The sequence below is a fragment of the Podarcis pityusensis genome (assembly GCF_964106645.2).
Source record: "Podarcis pityusensis genome assembly, chromosome: 2".
Taxonomy (NCBI): Eukaryota; Metazoa; Chordata; class Lepidosauria; order Squamata; family Lacertidae; genus Podarcis; species Podarcis pityusensis.
Window position 1 is genome coordinate 112,194,490 of NC_138029.1, and position 18,124 is coordinate 112,212,613.

Genomic DNA, 18,124 nt, shown 5'->3' on the forward strand with positions numbered 1-18,124 from the left:
ACCCAATTGCAATTCAATGTATTCCTGTTGTGTTTTATGATTTTCCTGATATTGTAAGCGAGCCAGAACTGGTCTGTGACCGCAATAATAAAATTCAATTCTGTTCTCATCCTGGGGCAAAGTTCGCAACCCAGAGCAACTACTTCCAGGTTAGGGGAGTTTGTAACCCGAAGCGTTTGTAACCCGAGGTATCACTGTAAACTGATGTGGCTGCAACCAGTGAAAAAGAAGCAAGTGTCCAGTTTTTGGAGGGGGCAGCAAGATATGCAGTAAAATATGCTGTCGGTATCATGCAGGGATGTGCAACCTCAGCTCTGGGGGTTCCAAGCATGGCTCCCAGGCCTCTCTATCTGGCCCTTGGCACTGTTTGAAGGCCACCCCCCTCCCCCCAGGCTACACCCTCACTGGCCTTGCTTCACACCCTCCTTGAGTGCATTTGCTTGGCTGCAAAGCATCCTTGAACTCTGTCAGAGTGGCTCTTTCTCTCCAGAACCCGGAAGCTGCCACAGACGCTGCTCCTCATTTTTCCGGCAATGGGTGCACTCGCAGCGCACCCCCTTGGGCTTTGCCAGCTGAGGCAGCTGCCTCAGTTTGCCTCATGAGCAGGCTAGCCTTGATGATGGCTAAAAGCCAAGGGTGGATAGGCTTTTCGTGGATGTCTTCTGCAAACATGTTCCTCAGGCAGTAGTAATGCAATAAGGGTGTGTTATTATACATGATTCATTTTGCTTGGACTACTGCAATGCGCTCTACGTGGGGCTACCTTTGCAGGTGACTCGGAAACTACAGTTAACCCAGAATGCGGCAGCTAGGCTGGTGAATGGGAGCAGCCGCCGAGACCATATAACACCAGTCCTGAAAGATCTTCATTGGCTCCCAGTACGTTTCCGAGCACAATTCAAAGTGTTGGTGCTGACCTTTAAAGCCCTAAACGGCCTCGGTCCTGTATCCCTGAAGGAGCGTCTCCACCCCATCATCCAGCCTGGACACTGAGGTCCAGCGCCGAGGGCCTTCTGGCGGTTCCCTCGCTGCAAGAAGCCAAGTTACAGGGAACCAGACAGAGGGCCTTCTCGGTAGTGGCGCCTGCCCTGTGGAACGCCCTCCCAGCAAATGTCAAGGCAATAAACAACTATTTTACTTTTAAAAGACAACTGAAGGTGGCCCTGTTTAGGGAAGTTTTTAGTGTCTGACGCTGTATTGTTTTTAATATTTGGTTGGAAGCTGCCCAGAGTGGCTGGGCAAACCCAGCCAGATGGGTGCGGTATAAATAATAAATTATTATTATTATTACAATGTTTTCCTGATGCTACTATGTTATCGCTGTCCAGAGGTGCTACAGAGCAACCAAAGCAGGACACAGAAGGGGGGACGGGACCTCTGGAACGTTAGCGGTTATGAAAAGTTTTGGGATTTCAGCAGGAAGTTACAGGATAAGCAATGACTGGAAATGAAGAAGCGTGGATAACCCCCCAGGTGCTTAAAAAGGCAAAGCGCCGTCCCAGAATCTGAACTCAGAGGCTCCTGAATGAACCAGTGCCGTGTAAACTTAACTGGCATCAAATGAAAAGGCTTTTAAGAACTTTTAATAGATCTTAATTTTAAAAAGAAAAAGAGAAATGCTCTCAAAGCAGCCTGCAGTTATGAATAAAGCTGTTTTATGTACACATCAAAGTCTACCTTACAGAACGTTACCCTGCACGGGGCATGAGGGCCTCTTTTAAGATTATTTTTGAGTTTTGCCTGGGTTCCTAATTTTAATCCACTCAGACCCATTTGCCATCGTCCCAAGGCAAGTCATCCCGGCCCTGCTGCTGCTTCAAGAACACAGAAGGTCAGAAGGGGCGGGTGTCAAGTCATGGGACAGAAATTCCTGAGAAGCATGAATTAGCATTTGCTATCTGGGCAAAGGAGGGACTTAAGACTTAAGAAAGGGCCCTGAGAGGCCGAAGATAGGCTCATGGGATGGAGGAAGAAGTGGGAGGGGGGAAACCCGGCCGGCACCACCACCACCCTGCGCCCAAAGCCATGGCAGGGATCCAAGGAGAGAGAACAAGTTAATAGTTTAACGAAGGCGCAAGCTTTGATGGGGGGAAATATGCTGCTGAATGGACGGTTGCTATGGAGGCCTGTCTGGAGGTCATTGGGATCACAGGCATTTCGTACAAGGCTGGTTGGCATTATTGGATTAAATCCATCAGGCAAAATGTTAACTGATATATCGGGGCAAATTGGGGCAGGTGGGTGCTGGCTGGGACCATAAGTCTGCCATTTTTAAAAATATTTTTTTAAAAAAATGCCAGCTCCTGCTCTTCTGCCTCCGTCACGCTAAGAAACGGTTCACCAGCTACATATCCACATGCCAGGCTGGTGTAAACGGCAATGGAGCAGAACCAGGTCTGTTTTTCTTTTAAAGCAGCAACCCCAACAGCAGGAAGGATCGTCATGCATGCGTGAGAGCTGCAGGGGAAATGTTGCCATGTGGATTCCAGGTTTCTGTGCCCTTTCCCCGAATACTCCATTTAATTTTCCCCTCCCTCTCCCCTGCCTTTTCCACTTTCCCCTCCCCACATTCTGTGCCCTGCTCAGTCCTCATTGGGCAGTTTTTGAAGGGGTGGAGTTTCTGTAAGTCTAGGCCAGTATTGTGTATTCTGATTGGCAGCAGGGTCTTAGGCAGAGGCTACCTGTTCCCCACCCCACCCAACTCTAGCGATGGCCATGATGGCACCTTGGGCCTTCTGCATATAAGGCATAGGTTCTGCAAGTGTCCAACGCCCCCTGCCCGTTGCATTTTGGCACACATCAGATTGCTGGTGAAAAGTGGCGATTGTGTCAAGCAGAGGCAAGTGAACAAGCTTTTTCGTACTTGCCAGTTCTCAGGTAGTTCAGGGATGGGGAACCTGTGGCAACTCCCTAACCATTCAATTGAAGTTTTTAAGCATTGGAGGTTTTCAAGCAGAGGTTGGACAGCCATCTGTTATGGATGCTTTAATTGAGATTCCTGCATTGCAGGGGGTTGGACTAGAGAACCGTCAAGGTCCCTTCCAGTTCTACAATCCTATGATCCTATGACTGGTTATTCTGGTTGGACTGATGGGGGTTAAACAGTGTATGGAGGGTCATTAATATTAGTAGTAGTAGTACCCCAGACCCTCTAGACAGCTTCCAGCATATACAAAAACATAATAAAACATTGATTAAACATTAAAAACTTCCACCTACAGGGCTCTACGAGCTTCCCATCTCTGGTGTTAACGAGTATGATACTGGATTTGGAGTCGGGCCAAGACTGAAAAAAGAACAGTTCAGCAGTGAAGCTGGCTGGGTGACCTTGGGTAGTTAACTCTCTCCAAATCTCACCTTCATCACACAAAGATAAAATGGAGGGAGGAAGGACCATGCCTGCCAACATGCGCCCTTCGGATTAAAAGGCTGCTGAACATGAGGATGATACCAGGGTGTCCAGATGCAAAAGACGACTACCTTGCAAGGGGTTGGACCAGATCAGGGGTCAGCAAACATTTTCAGCAGGGGGCCGGTCCACTGTCCCTCAGACCTTGTGGGGGGCCGGACTATACTTTGGGGGAAAAAATGAACGAATTCCTATGCCCCACAAATAACCCAGAGATGCATTTTTAATAAAAGGACACATTCTACTCATGTAAAAACACGGTGATTCCCAGACTGTCTGCGGGCCGGATTTAGGTGATTGGGCCGGATCGGGCCCTCGGGCCTTAGTTTGCCTACCCATGGACTAGATGGCCCTTAGGGGTCCCATCCAACTCTGTTTGTTTGTTTGTTTGTTTGTTTGTTTGTTTGTTTGTTTATACATACCCCACCCATCTGGCTGGGTTTCCCCAATCACTCTGGGCGGCTCCCAACAGAATATTAAAAACACCATAAAACATCAGTGTTTCTATGAAAAGAAAACAGGGCTCCCAAACCTTGACTAGCTAATTTGTATGCCTTTCCGCTTTGCTAGATCGTGACTTAACATAAGATTTCGCAATTATGCTATCTATAATTATTTAAAGTAGTTTTAGTCCATGCTTCGGGTATTAAAAAAAAAAGTAGCAGCAGCAGCTCCCAGAGCTACTTACAAATGTCGGTGATGAGACAGTTGCTGCTCCCAGGCTTACAACCTCAAAGGCAGAACAAAAAAAGGAAAGGGTTTGGAGAGAGGACGGATGGAAAAAAGAAAGCTGGGCACTGTTGTTGTCTTCAGTACAGTCATACCTCGGGTTACAGACACTTCGGGTTGCATGATTTCGGGTTGCGCACCGCTCCGAACCCGGAAGTAGCGGAACAGGTTACTTCTGGGTTTTGGCGCTTGCACATGCACAGAAGCACTAAATCATGCTTTGTGCATGCGCAGAAGCGCCCAATTACAACATGCACAGACGCGGCACTGTGGATTGTGGACACTGCGTGTGGCGAATGTGCTTCCTGCACGGATCACGTTCGCAGCCCAAGCGTCCACTGTACAAAATTCTTGCAGCGACCTGTTGGAATTGAAAAATGTCCATGAGGAGCCCCCAAAGTTGCTGGTCTTTCAGCAGCCCCCCCCACTATGCTTCCCCCTCCCTCTCCTATAGCCCGATGGCAGGGCTGCTCCCAAGAGGCGAGGTAGGAGCAAGTTTTACAGCAGAGCAGATAGAGGGGCCCTCCCTCCTTCTCCTGCCACCTGACGCAGGTTAGGCTCATCCATCTTTCGCTTTGTTCTCGACACAGGCAGGCAAGAAAGGCGAGCCTGAACGATGCAACCCGTCTCTGGTGGATAAGGAGCTAGGAAAATTTTGCTGTAAACGTGTGTTTCCCCCCTCCGCCCCACAGACTTGCCATGGAGAAACATAAACATGTTCGGGACAGGTTGTTAAAAGGAAAGATATTATACACCAGGGAGCCCTGGCAGAGTGAATCCTTTCGTTCGGGAAGCCAGATACCACAGCTGAACTTTCCGCTCGAAAACATGTGACAGCATGCTCTCGGCTGCAAGGGTTCTGCTCCAGTCGGCCTCCTTGCATCGGATCACAGTCCACCTTGGCCTCTCCAAGACATTTAGAGCACTGTGGTAACACTTTAAACAGTCATGGCAGCCCCCAAAGAATTCTGGGAACTGTAGTGTCAAAGGTGCTGAGAGGAATTCGAAGACCTGGCTATTTGCCTTGCTGACTACAATTCCAGGGGTGATTTAACAATCCACCATTTTTCACAGGGCGCTCTGGGAATTTTGTAGCTATGTTAGGCGTCTCCTCACAACTCTCAGCACCCATAAAAACTACAGTCATACCTCATATTACGTTTGCTTCAGGTTGCGCGTTTTCAGATTGCATCCCGCGGCGACCCTGAAGTACCGGAAAGGGTTACTTCTGGGTTTCGCCGCTCGTGCATACGCAGACGTGCAAAATGATGTCACACGCAGAAGCAGCAAATCATGACCCTTGTACGCACAGACACGGATTGCGTTCTGCTCATGTTGCGAACGGGCCTCCGGAACGGATTCCGTTCGCAACCAGAGGTACCACTGTATAGCTCCCATGATTCTTTCATTATGATTTTTTTTAAAAAAGAGGGAGACACATCGCCTTCTTCCCCCACTATCAATAATTCTATAAACATGCAGGCATTGCAATAGTGGTGCTAAGCCCATTTCGACCAAAACAAGTCAATTAGTTCAAGTCCAAAAATGCTAACGGAATAAGACAGGAGGGGCTGTTGCACAAACATCCCCTTTCTCCCAGAAGAGGAAATTGAGGCTTAGCGGACGGCCTTGAGAGCGTGCGCTGAGGGTGCCCACCTGTTCCACAGCACTGCAGAGAATGCCTCCCACTCTTTTCCCATTCTGCCAGTTCCCACCAGTCCAGGCCCCATGACCAAAGAACCATCCTGGCTGGGACAATGGGCTGTTGGCGTCAGGGTTGACTTGACCGGGTCAGCCATGAACAGATGCTTTGCCAACGAGCTTGTGGCATCAGCTGGGGAGTGAAATCAGAATTGGTTTCAGTAAGGCTGCAACTGCAGGCTAATCCGGCCTTCCCGGGTCATCCTGGGGACTAGTAGGACAGAGAGGTTCTGGCTGTTATAATAATAACAATAACAACTCATTATTCAGGGACTAAAACCGTCTTGAGCAGTGCTGGCTAACGTTATGAGCTGCAGGTGTCTTGAACTACAACCCCCAGCAGCCCCCAGCAGCTCTCACAGGAAGAACTCGAACTCGGATTACGGTTTCTACCCAAACCTTAATACAGTGGTACCTCGGGTTACAAATGCTTCGGGTTACAAACGTTTCAGGTTACAGACTCCGCTAACCCAGAAATAGTACCTTGGGTTAAGAACTTTGCTTCAGGATGAGAACAGAAATCACGCGCTGGCGGTGTGGCGGCAGCTGGAGGCCCCATTAGCTAAAGTGGTGCTTCAGGTTAAGAACAGTTTCAGGTTAAGAACGGACCTCCGGAATGAATTAAGTTCTTAACCAGAGGTACCACTGTAATAATAAAAACAATAAGAATTTATACCCCGTCCATCTGGCTGGGTTTCCCAGATCTGTTCTGTTCTGGGTGGTTCCCAACAGAATATTCAAAACATGATAAAACATCAAACATTAAAAAATCCCTATACAAGGCTGCCTTCAGATGTCTTCTAAATGTCACATAGTTGTTTATTTCTTTGACATGTGGTGGGAGGGCGTTCCACAGGGCGGGTGCCACCACCGAGAAGGCCCTCTGCCTGGTTCCCTGTAACCTCACTTCTCACAGTGAGGGAACCACCAGAAGGCCCTTGGAGATGGACCTCAGTGTCTGGGCTGAACTATGGGGGTGGAGACAAGGAACTGCTCCATTCCAGATTCCTTATTGTTTTGAAGGGGCCTTTCAGCATGTTGTGGAAGCGGGTGGGATTAAAAAAAACGTTGTATGAGGCTGGTGGCTCCGATCTGCAAGCAGGACAAAGAAATAGTTTGTGAGGGCAATACCAGGGACGTGATGGCTTGCAAGACTGGCTCAACCTCTGTGTTGAATTTCAAGGGAATTTCAAGGGAAATTTACTGTATTTACGCGAATCTAATGCACCATCGAATCTAATGCACACTTCAATTTTCAAAACCTTGAAGCCAAAAAAGTATTTGCTGGCGAATGTAAATGTGCCGTCAAATCTAATGCACACCCTAATTTTCATGACGTAATTTGGCCATAAAAGGTGTGTATTACATTTGAGTAAATACACTAGAAGGGGCTTCCCCCTTATGGAATTTTCGGAAGAGACACCCAAAATAAAAAGGCCCTAGGTTGACACCAAGTGGCTAATATATGTTACGACATCAAATTAATGTGTTTCTTCCATGCGTGCAAAAGTAATTTACATTCTCCCTAACGGCCATTCTCTTTCCTTCTTTCCCCCAAAAAAGTCTTGGTCCACTTCTAAATGACCTGCTTATTGAACATTCATCCTGGTTTATTTGTTGGCTATTTACATGAGCATTCATTGCGGTATGTTTGTGGGAAGGTTAGATAAGGAAAGTTCTTCTCGCACATTTTCCACCGGGGCATCTCTGGCGCTTTCCTTACCGCAAAAGAATAAAATTAAAAATTCCAGCCACCCGGGAAAGTACCGTATTTTTTGCTCTATAAGACTCACTTTTTCCCTCCTAAAAAGTAAGGGGAAATGTGTGTGCGTCTTATGGAGCGAATGCAGGCTGTGCAGCTATCACAGAAGCCAGAACAGCAAGGATTGCTGCTTTCACTGTGCAGTGATCCCTCTTGCTGTTCTGGCTTCTGAGATTCAGAATATCTTTTTCTTGTTTTCCTCCTCCAAAAACTAGGTGCGTCTTGTGTTCTGGTGCGTGTTATAGAGCGAAAAATATGGTAGATCTGTTGTGCAAGACCTCCCAATCAATTATACTGTATTTTTCGCCCTATAACACGCACCTGACCATAACACGCACGTAGTTTTTAGAGGAGGAAAATCCGTAGGCATGCCACCCGTAGGCATTCCCTCCATAACACGCACAGACATTTCCCCTTACTTTCTAGGAGGAAAAAAGTGAGTGTTATGGTGCAAAAAATACGGTAATTACGCAAGCTGAATCTGCTGGGTACGGGATCCCACTCAAAAAATAGTGACTGACTGGTAGGTCCTACAGAGAACCTGGATGGCAACCCCTGGTACTATGCAGACAACGCAAGATCACGTCACACAGCACAAAAGACAATTTGCGCTAATAGCACAGCACAGGGTGGCATATTCAGGGACAAGGAGACAGCTGCACAAGTGCCTAGGATCTCAACACATTTCGAGAATGTCCCTTTATTAAACTTCTCAGGGGAGTTGAAAGAGAAGTCGTCCCCAAGCAGTTTGAAGTGGAAGGGAAGTCCCTTGACAAGGAGAATTTCGCAAAATGCATGGTGGACACACACTCGCGCAGCTGTCTTATTATTGCTTCTTTGTTTCTGGCTTGAAAGGCTGTTTCCCAATTCTATAATTCTGCATTTAAATAAGGGATAGGCAATGCGGTGGACTCCAGATGTCTTGGAATACAATTCCTATCAGCCTCGTCTGCACACACACCCCAAATCCTGGCTACACCCAAGTCCTTGATTTACATACCTATATCAATTAGCTGTATCTATTAGTTGTCTATATCCAGAATGGTGGCTCTGACCTTCAACATCCTATGTGGCTTAGGACCAAAATACCTCAAGGAGTGTTGACTTCCCCAGACTCTGAGATCATTTTCTGAGTCCCTTATTCGGGTCTGGACAGCATCTGAAATAAGGCATTATTTCTTTGGAATTCTCTACCTAGGGAGCTTGCAATGCTCCTATGCTGCTGTTTTGTTGCAAAAACTGTATGTACGTACTTTCATTTTTAATGAAGTACAAGTATCTGCAAATAAAACAATCATCTAGAACAGGGGTAGTGTTATGTACTGAGTTGAATAGGGTCCAAAATGCAGCAGTCTGATTGGTCCTAGAACAATAGGATTCAGAATGCAGCAGTCTGATTGGTTGGCAGGAACCACCCAATCATGCTCCAGATAGAAGTGAATCCACAACCTGATTGGCTTACAGTAGAATTCCGGAATTAGCCAATCACGTGCAGCCCATTGTGTAAATAATGTATATAAAGCAGATACTTTGAGGGGACTTTCATTCATTCCTCCTCACCACTATGAGCTGAATAAAGAGCATGAAATCACTTTGCGACTCTGAGTATATTTCAGGTAGGCAACCTAAGGCCTGTGGGCCAGATGTGGCCCAATTGCCTTCTCAATCTGGCCCGCCAACTGTCTGGGAATCAGCGTGTTTTTACATGAGTAGAATGTGTCCTTTTATTTAAAATGCATCTCTGGATTATTTGTGGGGCCTGCCTGGTGTTTTTACATGAGTAGAATGTGTCCTTTTATTTAAAGGAGCGTCTCCACCTCCATCGTTCTGCCCGGACACTGAGGTCCAGCGCCGAGAGCCTTCTGGCGGTTCCCTCACTGCGAGAAGCCAAGTTACAGGGAACCAGGCAGAGGGCCTTCTCGGTAGTGGCACCTGCCCTGTGGAATGCCCTCCCACCAGATGTCAAAAAGAAAAATAACTACCAAACTTTTAGAAGACATCTGAAGGCAGCCCTGTTTAGGGAAGCTTTTAATATTTAATAGGTTATTGTATTTTAGTGTTTTGTTGGAAGCCGCCCAGAGTGGCTGGGGAAACCCAGCCAGATGGGCGGGGTATGAATGAATGAATGAATGAATGAATGAATGAATCATCTCTGGGTTATTTGTGAGGCATAGGAATTTGTTCATTTTTTTTTTTTCAAAATATAGTCCGGCCCCCCACATGGTCTGAGGGACGGTGGACCGGCCCATGGCTGAAAAAGGTTGCTGACCCCTGATCTAGAAAGAGAGAGAAGACTGATGACATTTGGACTTAAATGCAGCACCAGAAGTTAACAACTGAGTCCTTGATGCAGGAGCACATCACTGAACGCAATCGCACTGTGAGTTTAGGAAGATAAGAAAGCTAACGTCATTGGAGGAAAGTTGCTAGTGCTCACCAACTAAAGGCAGAAATACAAAGAGCCGTGTCTGCTCTTATTAGCAGGAGAGACGCATGAAAAAGGGAGGAAATTAGGTCCACAATCAGTTTAATGATGGTCGGTACAGGTTAAAGGACAGCCTAGGAAATTTGGGGGTTCCCCCCTCTCTCTCGCCTCTTTCCCATGCAAACCTATCAGCCTCCAGACAAGCAGAATTGCATTCCCACACTTTCAGCAAAGACTGTGGATTTCAACAAGAAGAAGAGGTTTCAATGCCAAGGCTGTGAGGAGGACACAACGGTACTTCTTCAGAGGGGAGAAACGTGGGGAAGAGGTTCAGACCAGGACTTTTAGCCATTTGAGTATGTACAATAAAAGCCCATGCCCAGATGAGCCTCATTTTTTTGTTGTTGTTGTTAAGAATCTCCCTGAAGCAATGTTAAAACAATATCAAAATTCAGAGTGGGTGCAGCTGGCCTTGCCCAGATCTGGGACAAAGGAAATGAAGGCTCAAGAGAAACTGAGTTATTCAAGTAATGAAAGAATAACAGGGGGGTGGGGGTGGGAGCCTTACAAACAAAAGGCAGCAAAAAATGCAGAGGGGATGGAACAGTTGGTTGCTAAGCGAAGCAGCCAATCAGGGAGTTTCATTTCAAAGCCCCCTGGTGTATGTATGTGTGTGTGGTGGAATTTAAGAGAGCCCCTTCCCATTTTAGCCAAGGAGCTGTGAAACCAGCTTGAGGACTGGGCTTTGCAAGTCAAATTGGAGGCAACAGTAGCCGTTCTGGCAAAGCCATCCCATGCACACCATCAATGGGCCAGTCAGTCCTAAATCCATCTGATAATAATAATAATAATAATAATTTATTATTTATACCCCGCCCATCTGGCTGGGTTTCCCCAGCCACTCTGATGCAGTGCAGAGCTTTATTAATAAAAATATATATTTATTGATAAAATAAACAAATGGATTACTACATCAGTGTGGCATAGTGGTTAGAGTGCTGGACTAGGCCCTGGGAGACCAGGGTTCAAATCTCCTCTCAGCCATGTAGCTCACTTTGGGAACTTGAGCCAGTCACCATCTCTCAGCCTACCTCACAGGGTTGTTGTAAGAATAAAATTGGGGTTGGGGGAAATGTTGTTGTTGTTGTTGTTGCAGGCTAGCGAATCTACTTTGGCCACCTCATGAGAAGAGAAGACTCCCTGGAAAAGACCCTGATGTTGGGAAAGATGGAGGGCACAAGGAGAAGGGGACGACAGAGGACGAGATGGTTGGACAGTGTTCTCAAAGCTACAAGCATGAGTTTGACCAAACTGCGGGAGGCAGTGGAAGACAGGAGTGCCTGGCATGCTCTGGTCCATGGGGTCACGAAGAGTCGGACGCGACTAAACAACAACAACAACAACAACAACAGCGAATTTACTGAATCAGATGATTCAGATATACAGGCTACACGCGTGGCTGGGCGAATTATAAACGTTGGGTCAGAGGTAAAAGAAATTAAGGAAGTGCCCATTAATAGCATTGAAGGCAATTAATAGCATTGAAGGCAATTAATAGCACCCATTCCGCAAGGTTCAGAGGTTTTTGCTGCAAAAGACCTGCCACAGCTGGTCTGCCACGCAAGTCCACGCGGCAGCGAGTCCACTTCAAACACGGATTCCGACTAAACATCAGGAAGAGCACAGTGAAACATATTTCCTGAGAGGGCGATAGCCTCTCCTTCCTCGGAGGTTTTCAAGCAGAGGTTGGGCTGCCACGTGTCGTGCGCGATCTCGTTGAGATTCCTGCATTGCAGGGGGTCGGTCTAGATGACTCTCGGACCCCTGCACAGTTCTGTGCTTCTGCGGTGCGCACTATTTCGCAGTGAACGCGCTTCGGGCACGCGCCCCTGCTCCATTGCGGGGAAAGAGGCCATGCGGACGCAGCAGCTCCGCCCACCCCCCGCCCCCACCTCGATTCCGGGATCTGGCAGCCAATGAGAGCGGAGGCGATTCAATTTGGGCATGCAAAGAGGATCCCCAGCATGCTTTGCAGCCCCAGCCGTGGAGGCGGAGCAGGAGGCTGCGCTTTCGGCGCTTCGATCTCGGCGGGCTTGGCCAGGTGTGTATTTTGGCAAAGGGGGGAATCCATTACCATCCTTGCGCGGGACACTTGCCACGGATCGGGTGATGCGCCGGGCGGGCGGGCGCGCAGTTGGGGATGGTGGGGGCCTGGGGCGCCTCCCAGGAATCTTGCACCGGAGGCTTGTTAGGCTAACTTTAAGCCCCCTTAATTCAGCGCATCGGGCAGGTAAGGTTCCCACCACCGGGATGGATCTGCGAGGTTGCTGGGTGAGCCCCAAATGCGCAGGGCGCAGCTGGTTTTCCCGGTTGGGATCTCGCCACCTCTTACTGTTTAGCAGCGCTCCTGCTCCTTTAGCAGTTATACGGAGAGAGAGAGAGAAATGCCGTGTCAGTAGATGGAGGGATCGGAAAGTTTCACGAGGACTCGCTGCTTGGCTCTTTTTTAAACGCGCGCCTCCAGGGCTGGTTTGGGCTCACGAGCGCCACGGCGCAGACCTGCCTAGGTAACTTGAGCCTTGCGGATGTGCGCTTGCCTCTTCCGCCCTGCCTAGCCCGGTGGGGAGAGCACGTGCTTTTTTTGAAGCACGCGAAAGGTCCCAGGTAAGAGCAGCTCTCCAGGTAAGGGCTAGGAAAGATACCTGTTCTGCAACCTTGGAGAGTTTCAGACAGTTAAGGGTAAGATCAGCGTTCCCCAACATGGTGTTCTCTGGATGCTGTCGGACTGGGAGGAAAGATGATAGCCAATCTTCAAATACCCAAAGGGCTGCCACATGGAAAATGGAGGAAGATTGTTTTCTCCTGCTCTGGAAGGTAGGACCCAAACCAGTGGATTCAAATGACTTGACAGTAAGAGCTGTATCTCTCTTTAGGGACGCTTTTAATATTTAACAGACTACTGCATTTTAATATTTTGCTGGAAGCCGCCCAGAGTGGCTGGGGAAACTCAGCCAGATGGGTGGCGTATAAATAAATTATTATTATTATTATTATTATTATTATTATTATTATTGACAGTGGAACAGACTCCCTCAGGAGGTGGTGGGCTCTCCTCCCTTCCAAGTTTATGATGCTGTGATCTCCCATCCAGCTAGCAGAACCAATGGTTGAGGGTTATGGGAGTTGCAAACAGCATCTGGGAGGCACCAGGTTGGGAAAAGCTGGTGTAGACCACTTCGTCTGGCTCAAAAGAGCTTTGGCCTTCTTGACATTCCAAGTTGCCTCATTTTCTGGAAAGGTAATTTTGTGGCGTGAAGGTTTATCTGCTGGCTTATCATATTCGAGGGCTGGGTAGGTGCCACCACACTAAAGGCCTTGTTCCTATATCACATGGAATGGACTTCCTGATAAGAGGGGGCTGGTCTGCTGTCCCTCAGACCTTGTGGGGGGCCGGACTATATTGGGGGGGGGGATGAACAAATTCCTATGCCCCACAAATAACCCAGAGATACATTTTAAATAAAAGGAAACATTCCACTCATGTAAAAATCCGCGGGCCGGATTTAGAAGGCAATTGGATGACATCAGATGTGGGGCAAGTGGGTGTGGCTTTTGGGCAGAAATCTCATGGGCCAGAGGTTCCCTACTGCTGACTTAAAGCTTGGTTGGACATCCCCTCACATTGCTCCTGGAGGATGTGCTGATTTTCTGCGACTGACCTCTCTCTCTACCCAGTTATTTAGGGTGTTTAAGAACATGATGTGAAGTCACAGCAGTTCAGCCAGCTCTGGGGAGAGGGTGGGTACCTCCCGAGAGGGGACAACTACATTTTCAGCTTCCTGATGACTTGAAAAATTTGTGTGTGCGAACCCTCCCACAAAGGCGTGCCTGTACTCTCCCATGTGTTGGCACGTAAGAACTGGAGGCAGATTAATTGGGATGGAGGCTATTTTGTACAGGGCTGGCTACCACTCTGGGCTGTTCCTGGATCCTCTGTTCCTACAGTTTTCTGTGCTGGATGCCAAATATTTGAATTCTGTCGTACATTTTGTTTCGGTCGTTTAAAGCAATGTTTCCCAACTGTGGGTCTCCAGTTGTTTTTGGACTACAACTCCCATCATCCCTAGCTAGCAAGACCAGTGGTCAGGAATGATGGGAGTTGTAGTCTCAAAACAGCTGGAGAACCAAGGTTGGTTTAAGGCAGGCATCCCCAAACTCGGCCCTCCAGATGTTTTTGGGACTACAATTCACCACTGGTCCTGTTAGCTAGGGATCATGGGAGTTGTAGTCCAAAAACAGCTGGAGGTCTGAGTTTGGGGATGCCTGGTTTAAGGTGTTCCTAGCCTGCCTTTTGACTTTTTTTAAAAAAAAAAGAAAAGAGGCTTTTATGTTGGGACTGGCTGCCATGATATGCGGTCTCTCTCCATTTACAGAATTTTATTTTCCCGGGATTTTTACCTTCTGCACCCTGCATCCCTCACATTTGTTGGAGAAGATTGCTCTCTGTTGTTTTCTATATTGAATTGGTTGGTTTTATATTTTTTTAAAAAAATCCTTCAGGAGGAAGGGCAGGATATTAAATAAACAAAGGTTCTTGTTTGTACTGCTATGGAACTTGTAGCAAAACAGGACGGTGAGGGTTATAGTAAAAATGAAATGTGCTCTCTACCTGGCCCTTGGAGCTCCCCCCAGGCCACTCTTCTCACTTGCCTTGCCCTATAACCAGAGTGTTTGCCTAGCTGGAATATGTCCTTGCACTCTGTAACTGCCTCTTGCTCCTCTGCATGGAGGATAGAGGTTGTGTGTGTATATAAATGAGCTTAAGGTACAAAGGTAATATTTACACTGGTTGCTGCACATGCTTTTGCCTCTGCCTCCCCCACTACTCAGGTGAAGCAGAAGGGAATGTGGCGCTCAGGCTAAGAAATGTTCATCACACCTGGAGATAGGGGTAGCTCTCCTGTTTGCAAGAGTTTGGTGTGCATGTAGCTCTTTTATTTCCTATATAACGAATGAATGACACTTGTCCCCTGCTTTGTCCATAGGTGCTGGTGGTGTCAGCAGACCGGGAACTGGCTAAAATGACGTGTTGCGAGTAATTTCAAGTTGGAGGAATGCAAATCCCAGAAAATGTGCAGAATCGGACATGTTCCATCTGCGCTGCTGTCTTGCAAGATCCGCTTGCAACAACCACCATCCCACACTATGGAGTTTGCACTCACACATTAGCATTACCTTCCACAGCGTAGATTTCATTTAAATCAAATCCATTTAAATGATTAATCATGATTTAAATCACTAGACAGTAAGACTTGACTTAAATCTTTTCTTTTCTTTTTAACAGAAAGTCTCGTTCTTGCTGGTATAATCCCAATATTTACAACCAGATGAAGGTTTCATTTTTGGAATAAAAAAATTTCAAAGTAGTTTTTTAAAGTTATATAAAAAATTACTGATTTGGTTATACTGTTATAAATGCATAGATAGATAACTTATTAAACCCCACAATAATTTCATAATTAACTGTTTATATTTGGACAACTTTTCTGCTGTACTTTAATGGAAGGAGAAAAATCATTTCCTTAATAACAATTTACTTAACTAAAACAATAACATAGCATATGTATCCATGTTTCTTAACTGATGCAATTAAACAATTAAAAACCAACAACAACATAGAGTTTTAGCACAAATGAAAAACTTAAAACAAATCCTTATTTCCTGATGAATAGCCTTCGGACTATAATGTAACTTATACAGAAAAATATATTTAGAAAGCTTTTTTCCTCCAAAGGCATATTATTTTAAAAATCTAATTTAAATTTTAAAAATTATTTTTTATCCACCCCGCCTTCCCAATTAAAAGTGTATTTTTGAACGTGTTTTTCTCTCAACATAAGCACATTTCTCAACATATTTTCTCCAGATATGCAATCTGATAACATTTCTTTCAGTTGAGAACGGCATCAAAATCCAGTGGATAGCTAAAGTCCAATCCGGTCATGAGTCAAGGAGATGTGAAACAGGTCAGTGCATATCAGAATCCCTCCTCTGCTGCATCATTTGGGGGAAGACTTCTGGAAAGCTGTATTAGCTGCATTCATCTATGTACCTTTGCAAACAATCCTCAATAAAGCTGCATTGTTCATCTTGCAATACTGTACATAATTGTGTTTTTATTGAGGGTTTCTAGCAATCTCTTCTCCTTAAGCCCTTTCCTTGGATAACACCAATAATAGTTGAAGCTGTTGTAGGAAACCAATAATTTTTGAAACCTATGAGTGTGTTACTGAATTTTGAAGGCGACCCGGCATATTGGCTGTTACTGGATTTAAGCCAATTTATATATCTAGAGCATTTTTATTCTGCTTTACAACCAGAAAGGTACCAGAGTGACTTGCACACATACAGTCAATGGAAACAGTCCCTTTCTACAGGCACACAGACCAAAAGAGACAACATACAAGGAAATGGGGATGGGGAGGGAGGAGGAAACAAACTTCCGACACCCAAGTCTCCAATATCTCAGAAGGAGTGCAATATCTATTGCAATGCATACCCTTCCTCCATTCACACTTCGACTTGGGTCTTTCAGCTCCAGCCCTCCTCATTTGCTGATTGGAGACAATACTGAAATTCTGGATATTACTGGGTCGAGGCGGGTCAGTTTGCAGGTGTCAACTTTGCCTATACAGTGGTACCTCGGGTTACAGACACTTCAGGTTACAGACTCCGCTAACCCAGAAATAGTAACTCAGGTTAAGAACTTTGCTGCAGGATGAGAACAGAAATTGTGCATCGGCAGCAGGAGGCCCCATTAGCTAAAGTGGTGCTTCAGGTTAAGAACAGTTTCAGGTTAAGAACGGACCTCCGGAACGAATTAAGTACTTAACCCGAGATACCGCTGTATATTTTTTCATTTAGACTAGAAAGAATTATTATTGCTACTGTGTTAGTTCATCTAAGAATTTCAGGGCAATATGCATAGTGCTAAAAACACTATTAAACCTGTAGAAATAATTACAATGAAAACAGCACAGCAGCAGCCTTTTCATTAAAAACAGTCTGTTTCCAAAAACCTGTTGGCAGAAGGGCAGCAGGGAGGAAGACAGTCTGGTTTCTCTAGGGTGGGAGGTTCCAAGTCTGGAAGGAGCCACTGAGAAGAGGCTGCCCTGTGTAAATGTCTCACTAGAAGAAAGTTAGACAAATATGTGTTTCTTCAATCGCTTAAAATGTCCAAGCATCCAGAAGTGCAACTGGGGGAACTCTGGGATTGCACCTGTAGCTGACCCAGGTTGTGAGTGAAATTTGGCTGGAGTTTCAGGGTGCCGAGATTAAAAAGTCTAGTAAAGGGCAATATGGTTTTGGGTCCTTACTGCCATCAAGGACTCCTGAAGTACATATCGCTCCTTCCTTGTGTACAAAATAACAACTGACAACAGGGGCAAAGCAACTGCTTATATACATTTCTGAAGTCCTGGGCCACTCCCACTCCCAACGTGATTGGCTGTCTAAACTTCCAAGCTGCAAATCATGACTCAGAGTTTAAAGGCCAATGGCAGAGGCCCAAATCCTGAAATGTTCTGTGATTGGATATCATGTATTGAATCAGAACACCGGGGGGGGGGGGGCTCAGAATCCTTAGTCCAGACTCAAGCTCAGGCAAACAGAGACCACTGAATACGTAACACAAACTATCTCTTTAAAAAGCAATATTATTTAGTAATTAATTCGGCCTAAAAGCTGGCGCATGGCAGGGCTGTATCTGCAATGTAAAAACCCCATGTCCCCTTAGTTAATTTTATTAATTAACAGAGACAGGTGAATGCCAACCATGTCACACCATGACACTGTTCTCTGATCGGCTTGCAGACAACAGAAGGGTTACATTTTAATTATAAAAGCATGGCACCATACAACAGTAAACAAATCCCAGCATAAAAATTCAGCGCCCACCCTCAAAAAAAGCAGCAGCAGACTCAAAACAGGCTGAGAGCTGCATAAGGACATTCAAAGTACACAGATGACCTAAATTTCAGCTGATTTCAGAAGTTAAGCATTTTAAACCCTGGGGGGAAAGAAGTGCCTCTTTGCTATT

General features: G+C 46.3%; 1 long non-coding RNA gene across 1 annotated transcript; it reads left to right on the top strand.

The window, feature by feature from the left end:
* Positions 1–11,430: 11,430 nt before the first annotated feature.
* On the top strand, positions 11,431–16,177 carry LOC308470171. The gene is made up of 2 exons (XR_013982214.1): positions 11,431–12,127; positions 15,072–16,177. It is a non-coding gene; the product is annotated as an uncharacterized lncRNA (long non-coding RNA).
* Positions 16,178–18,124: the final 1,947 nt, after the last annotated feature.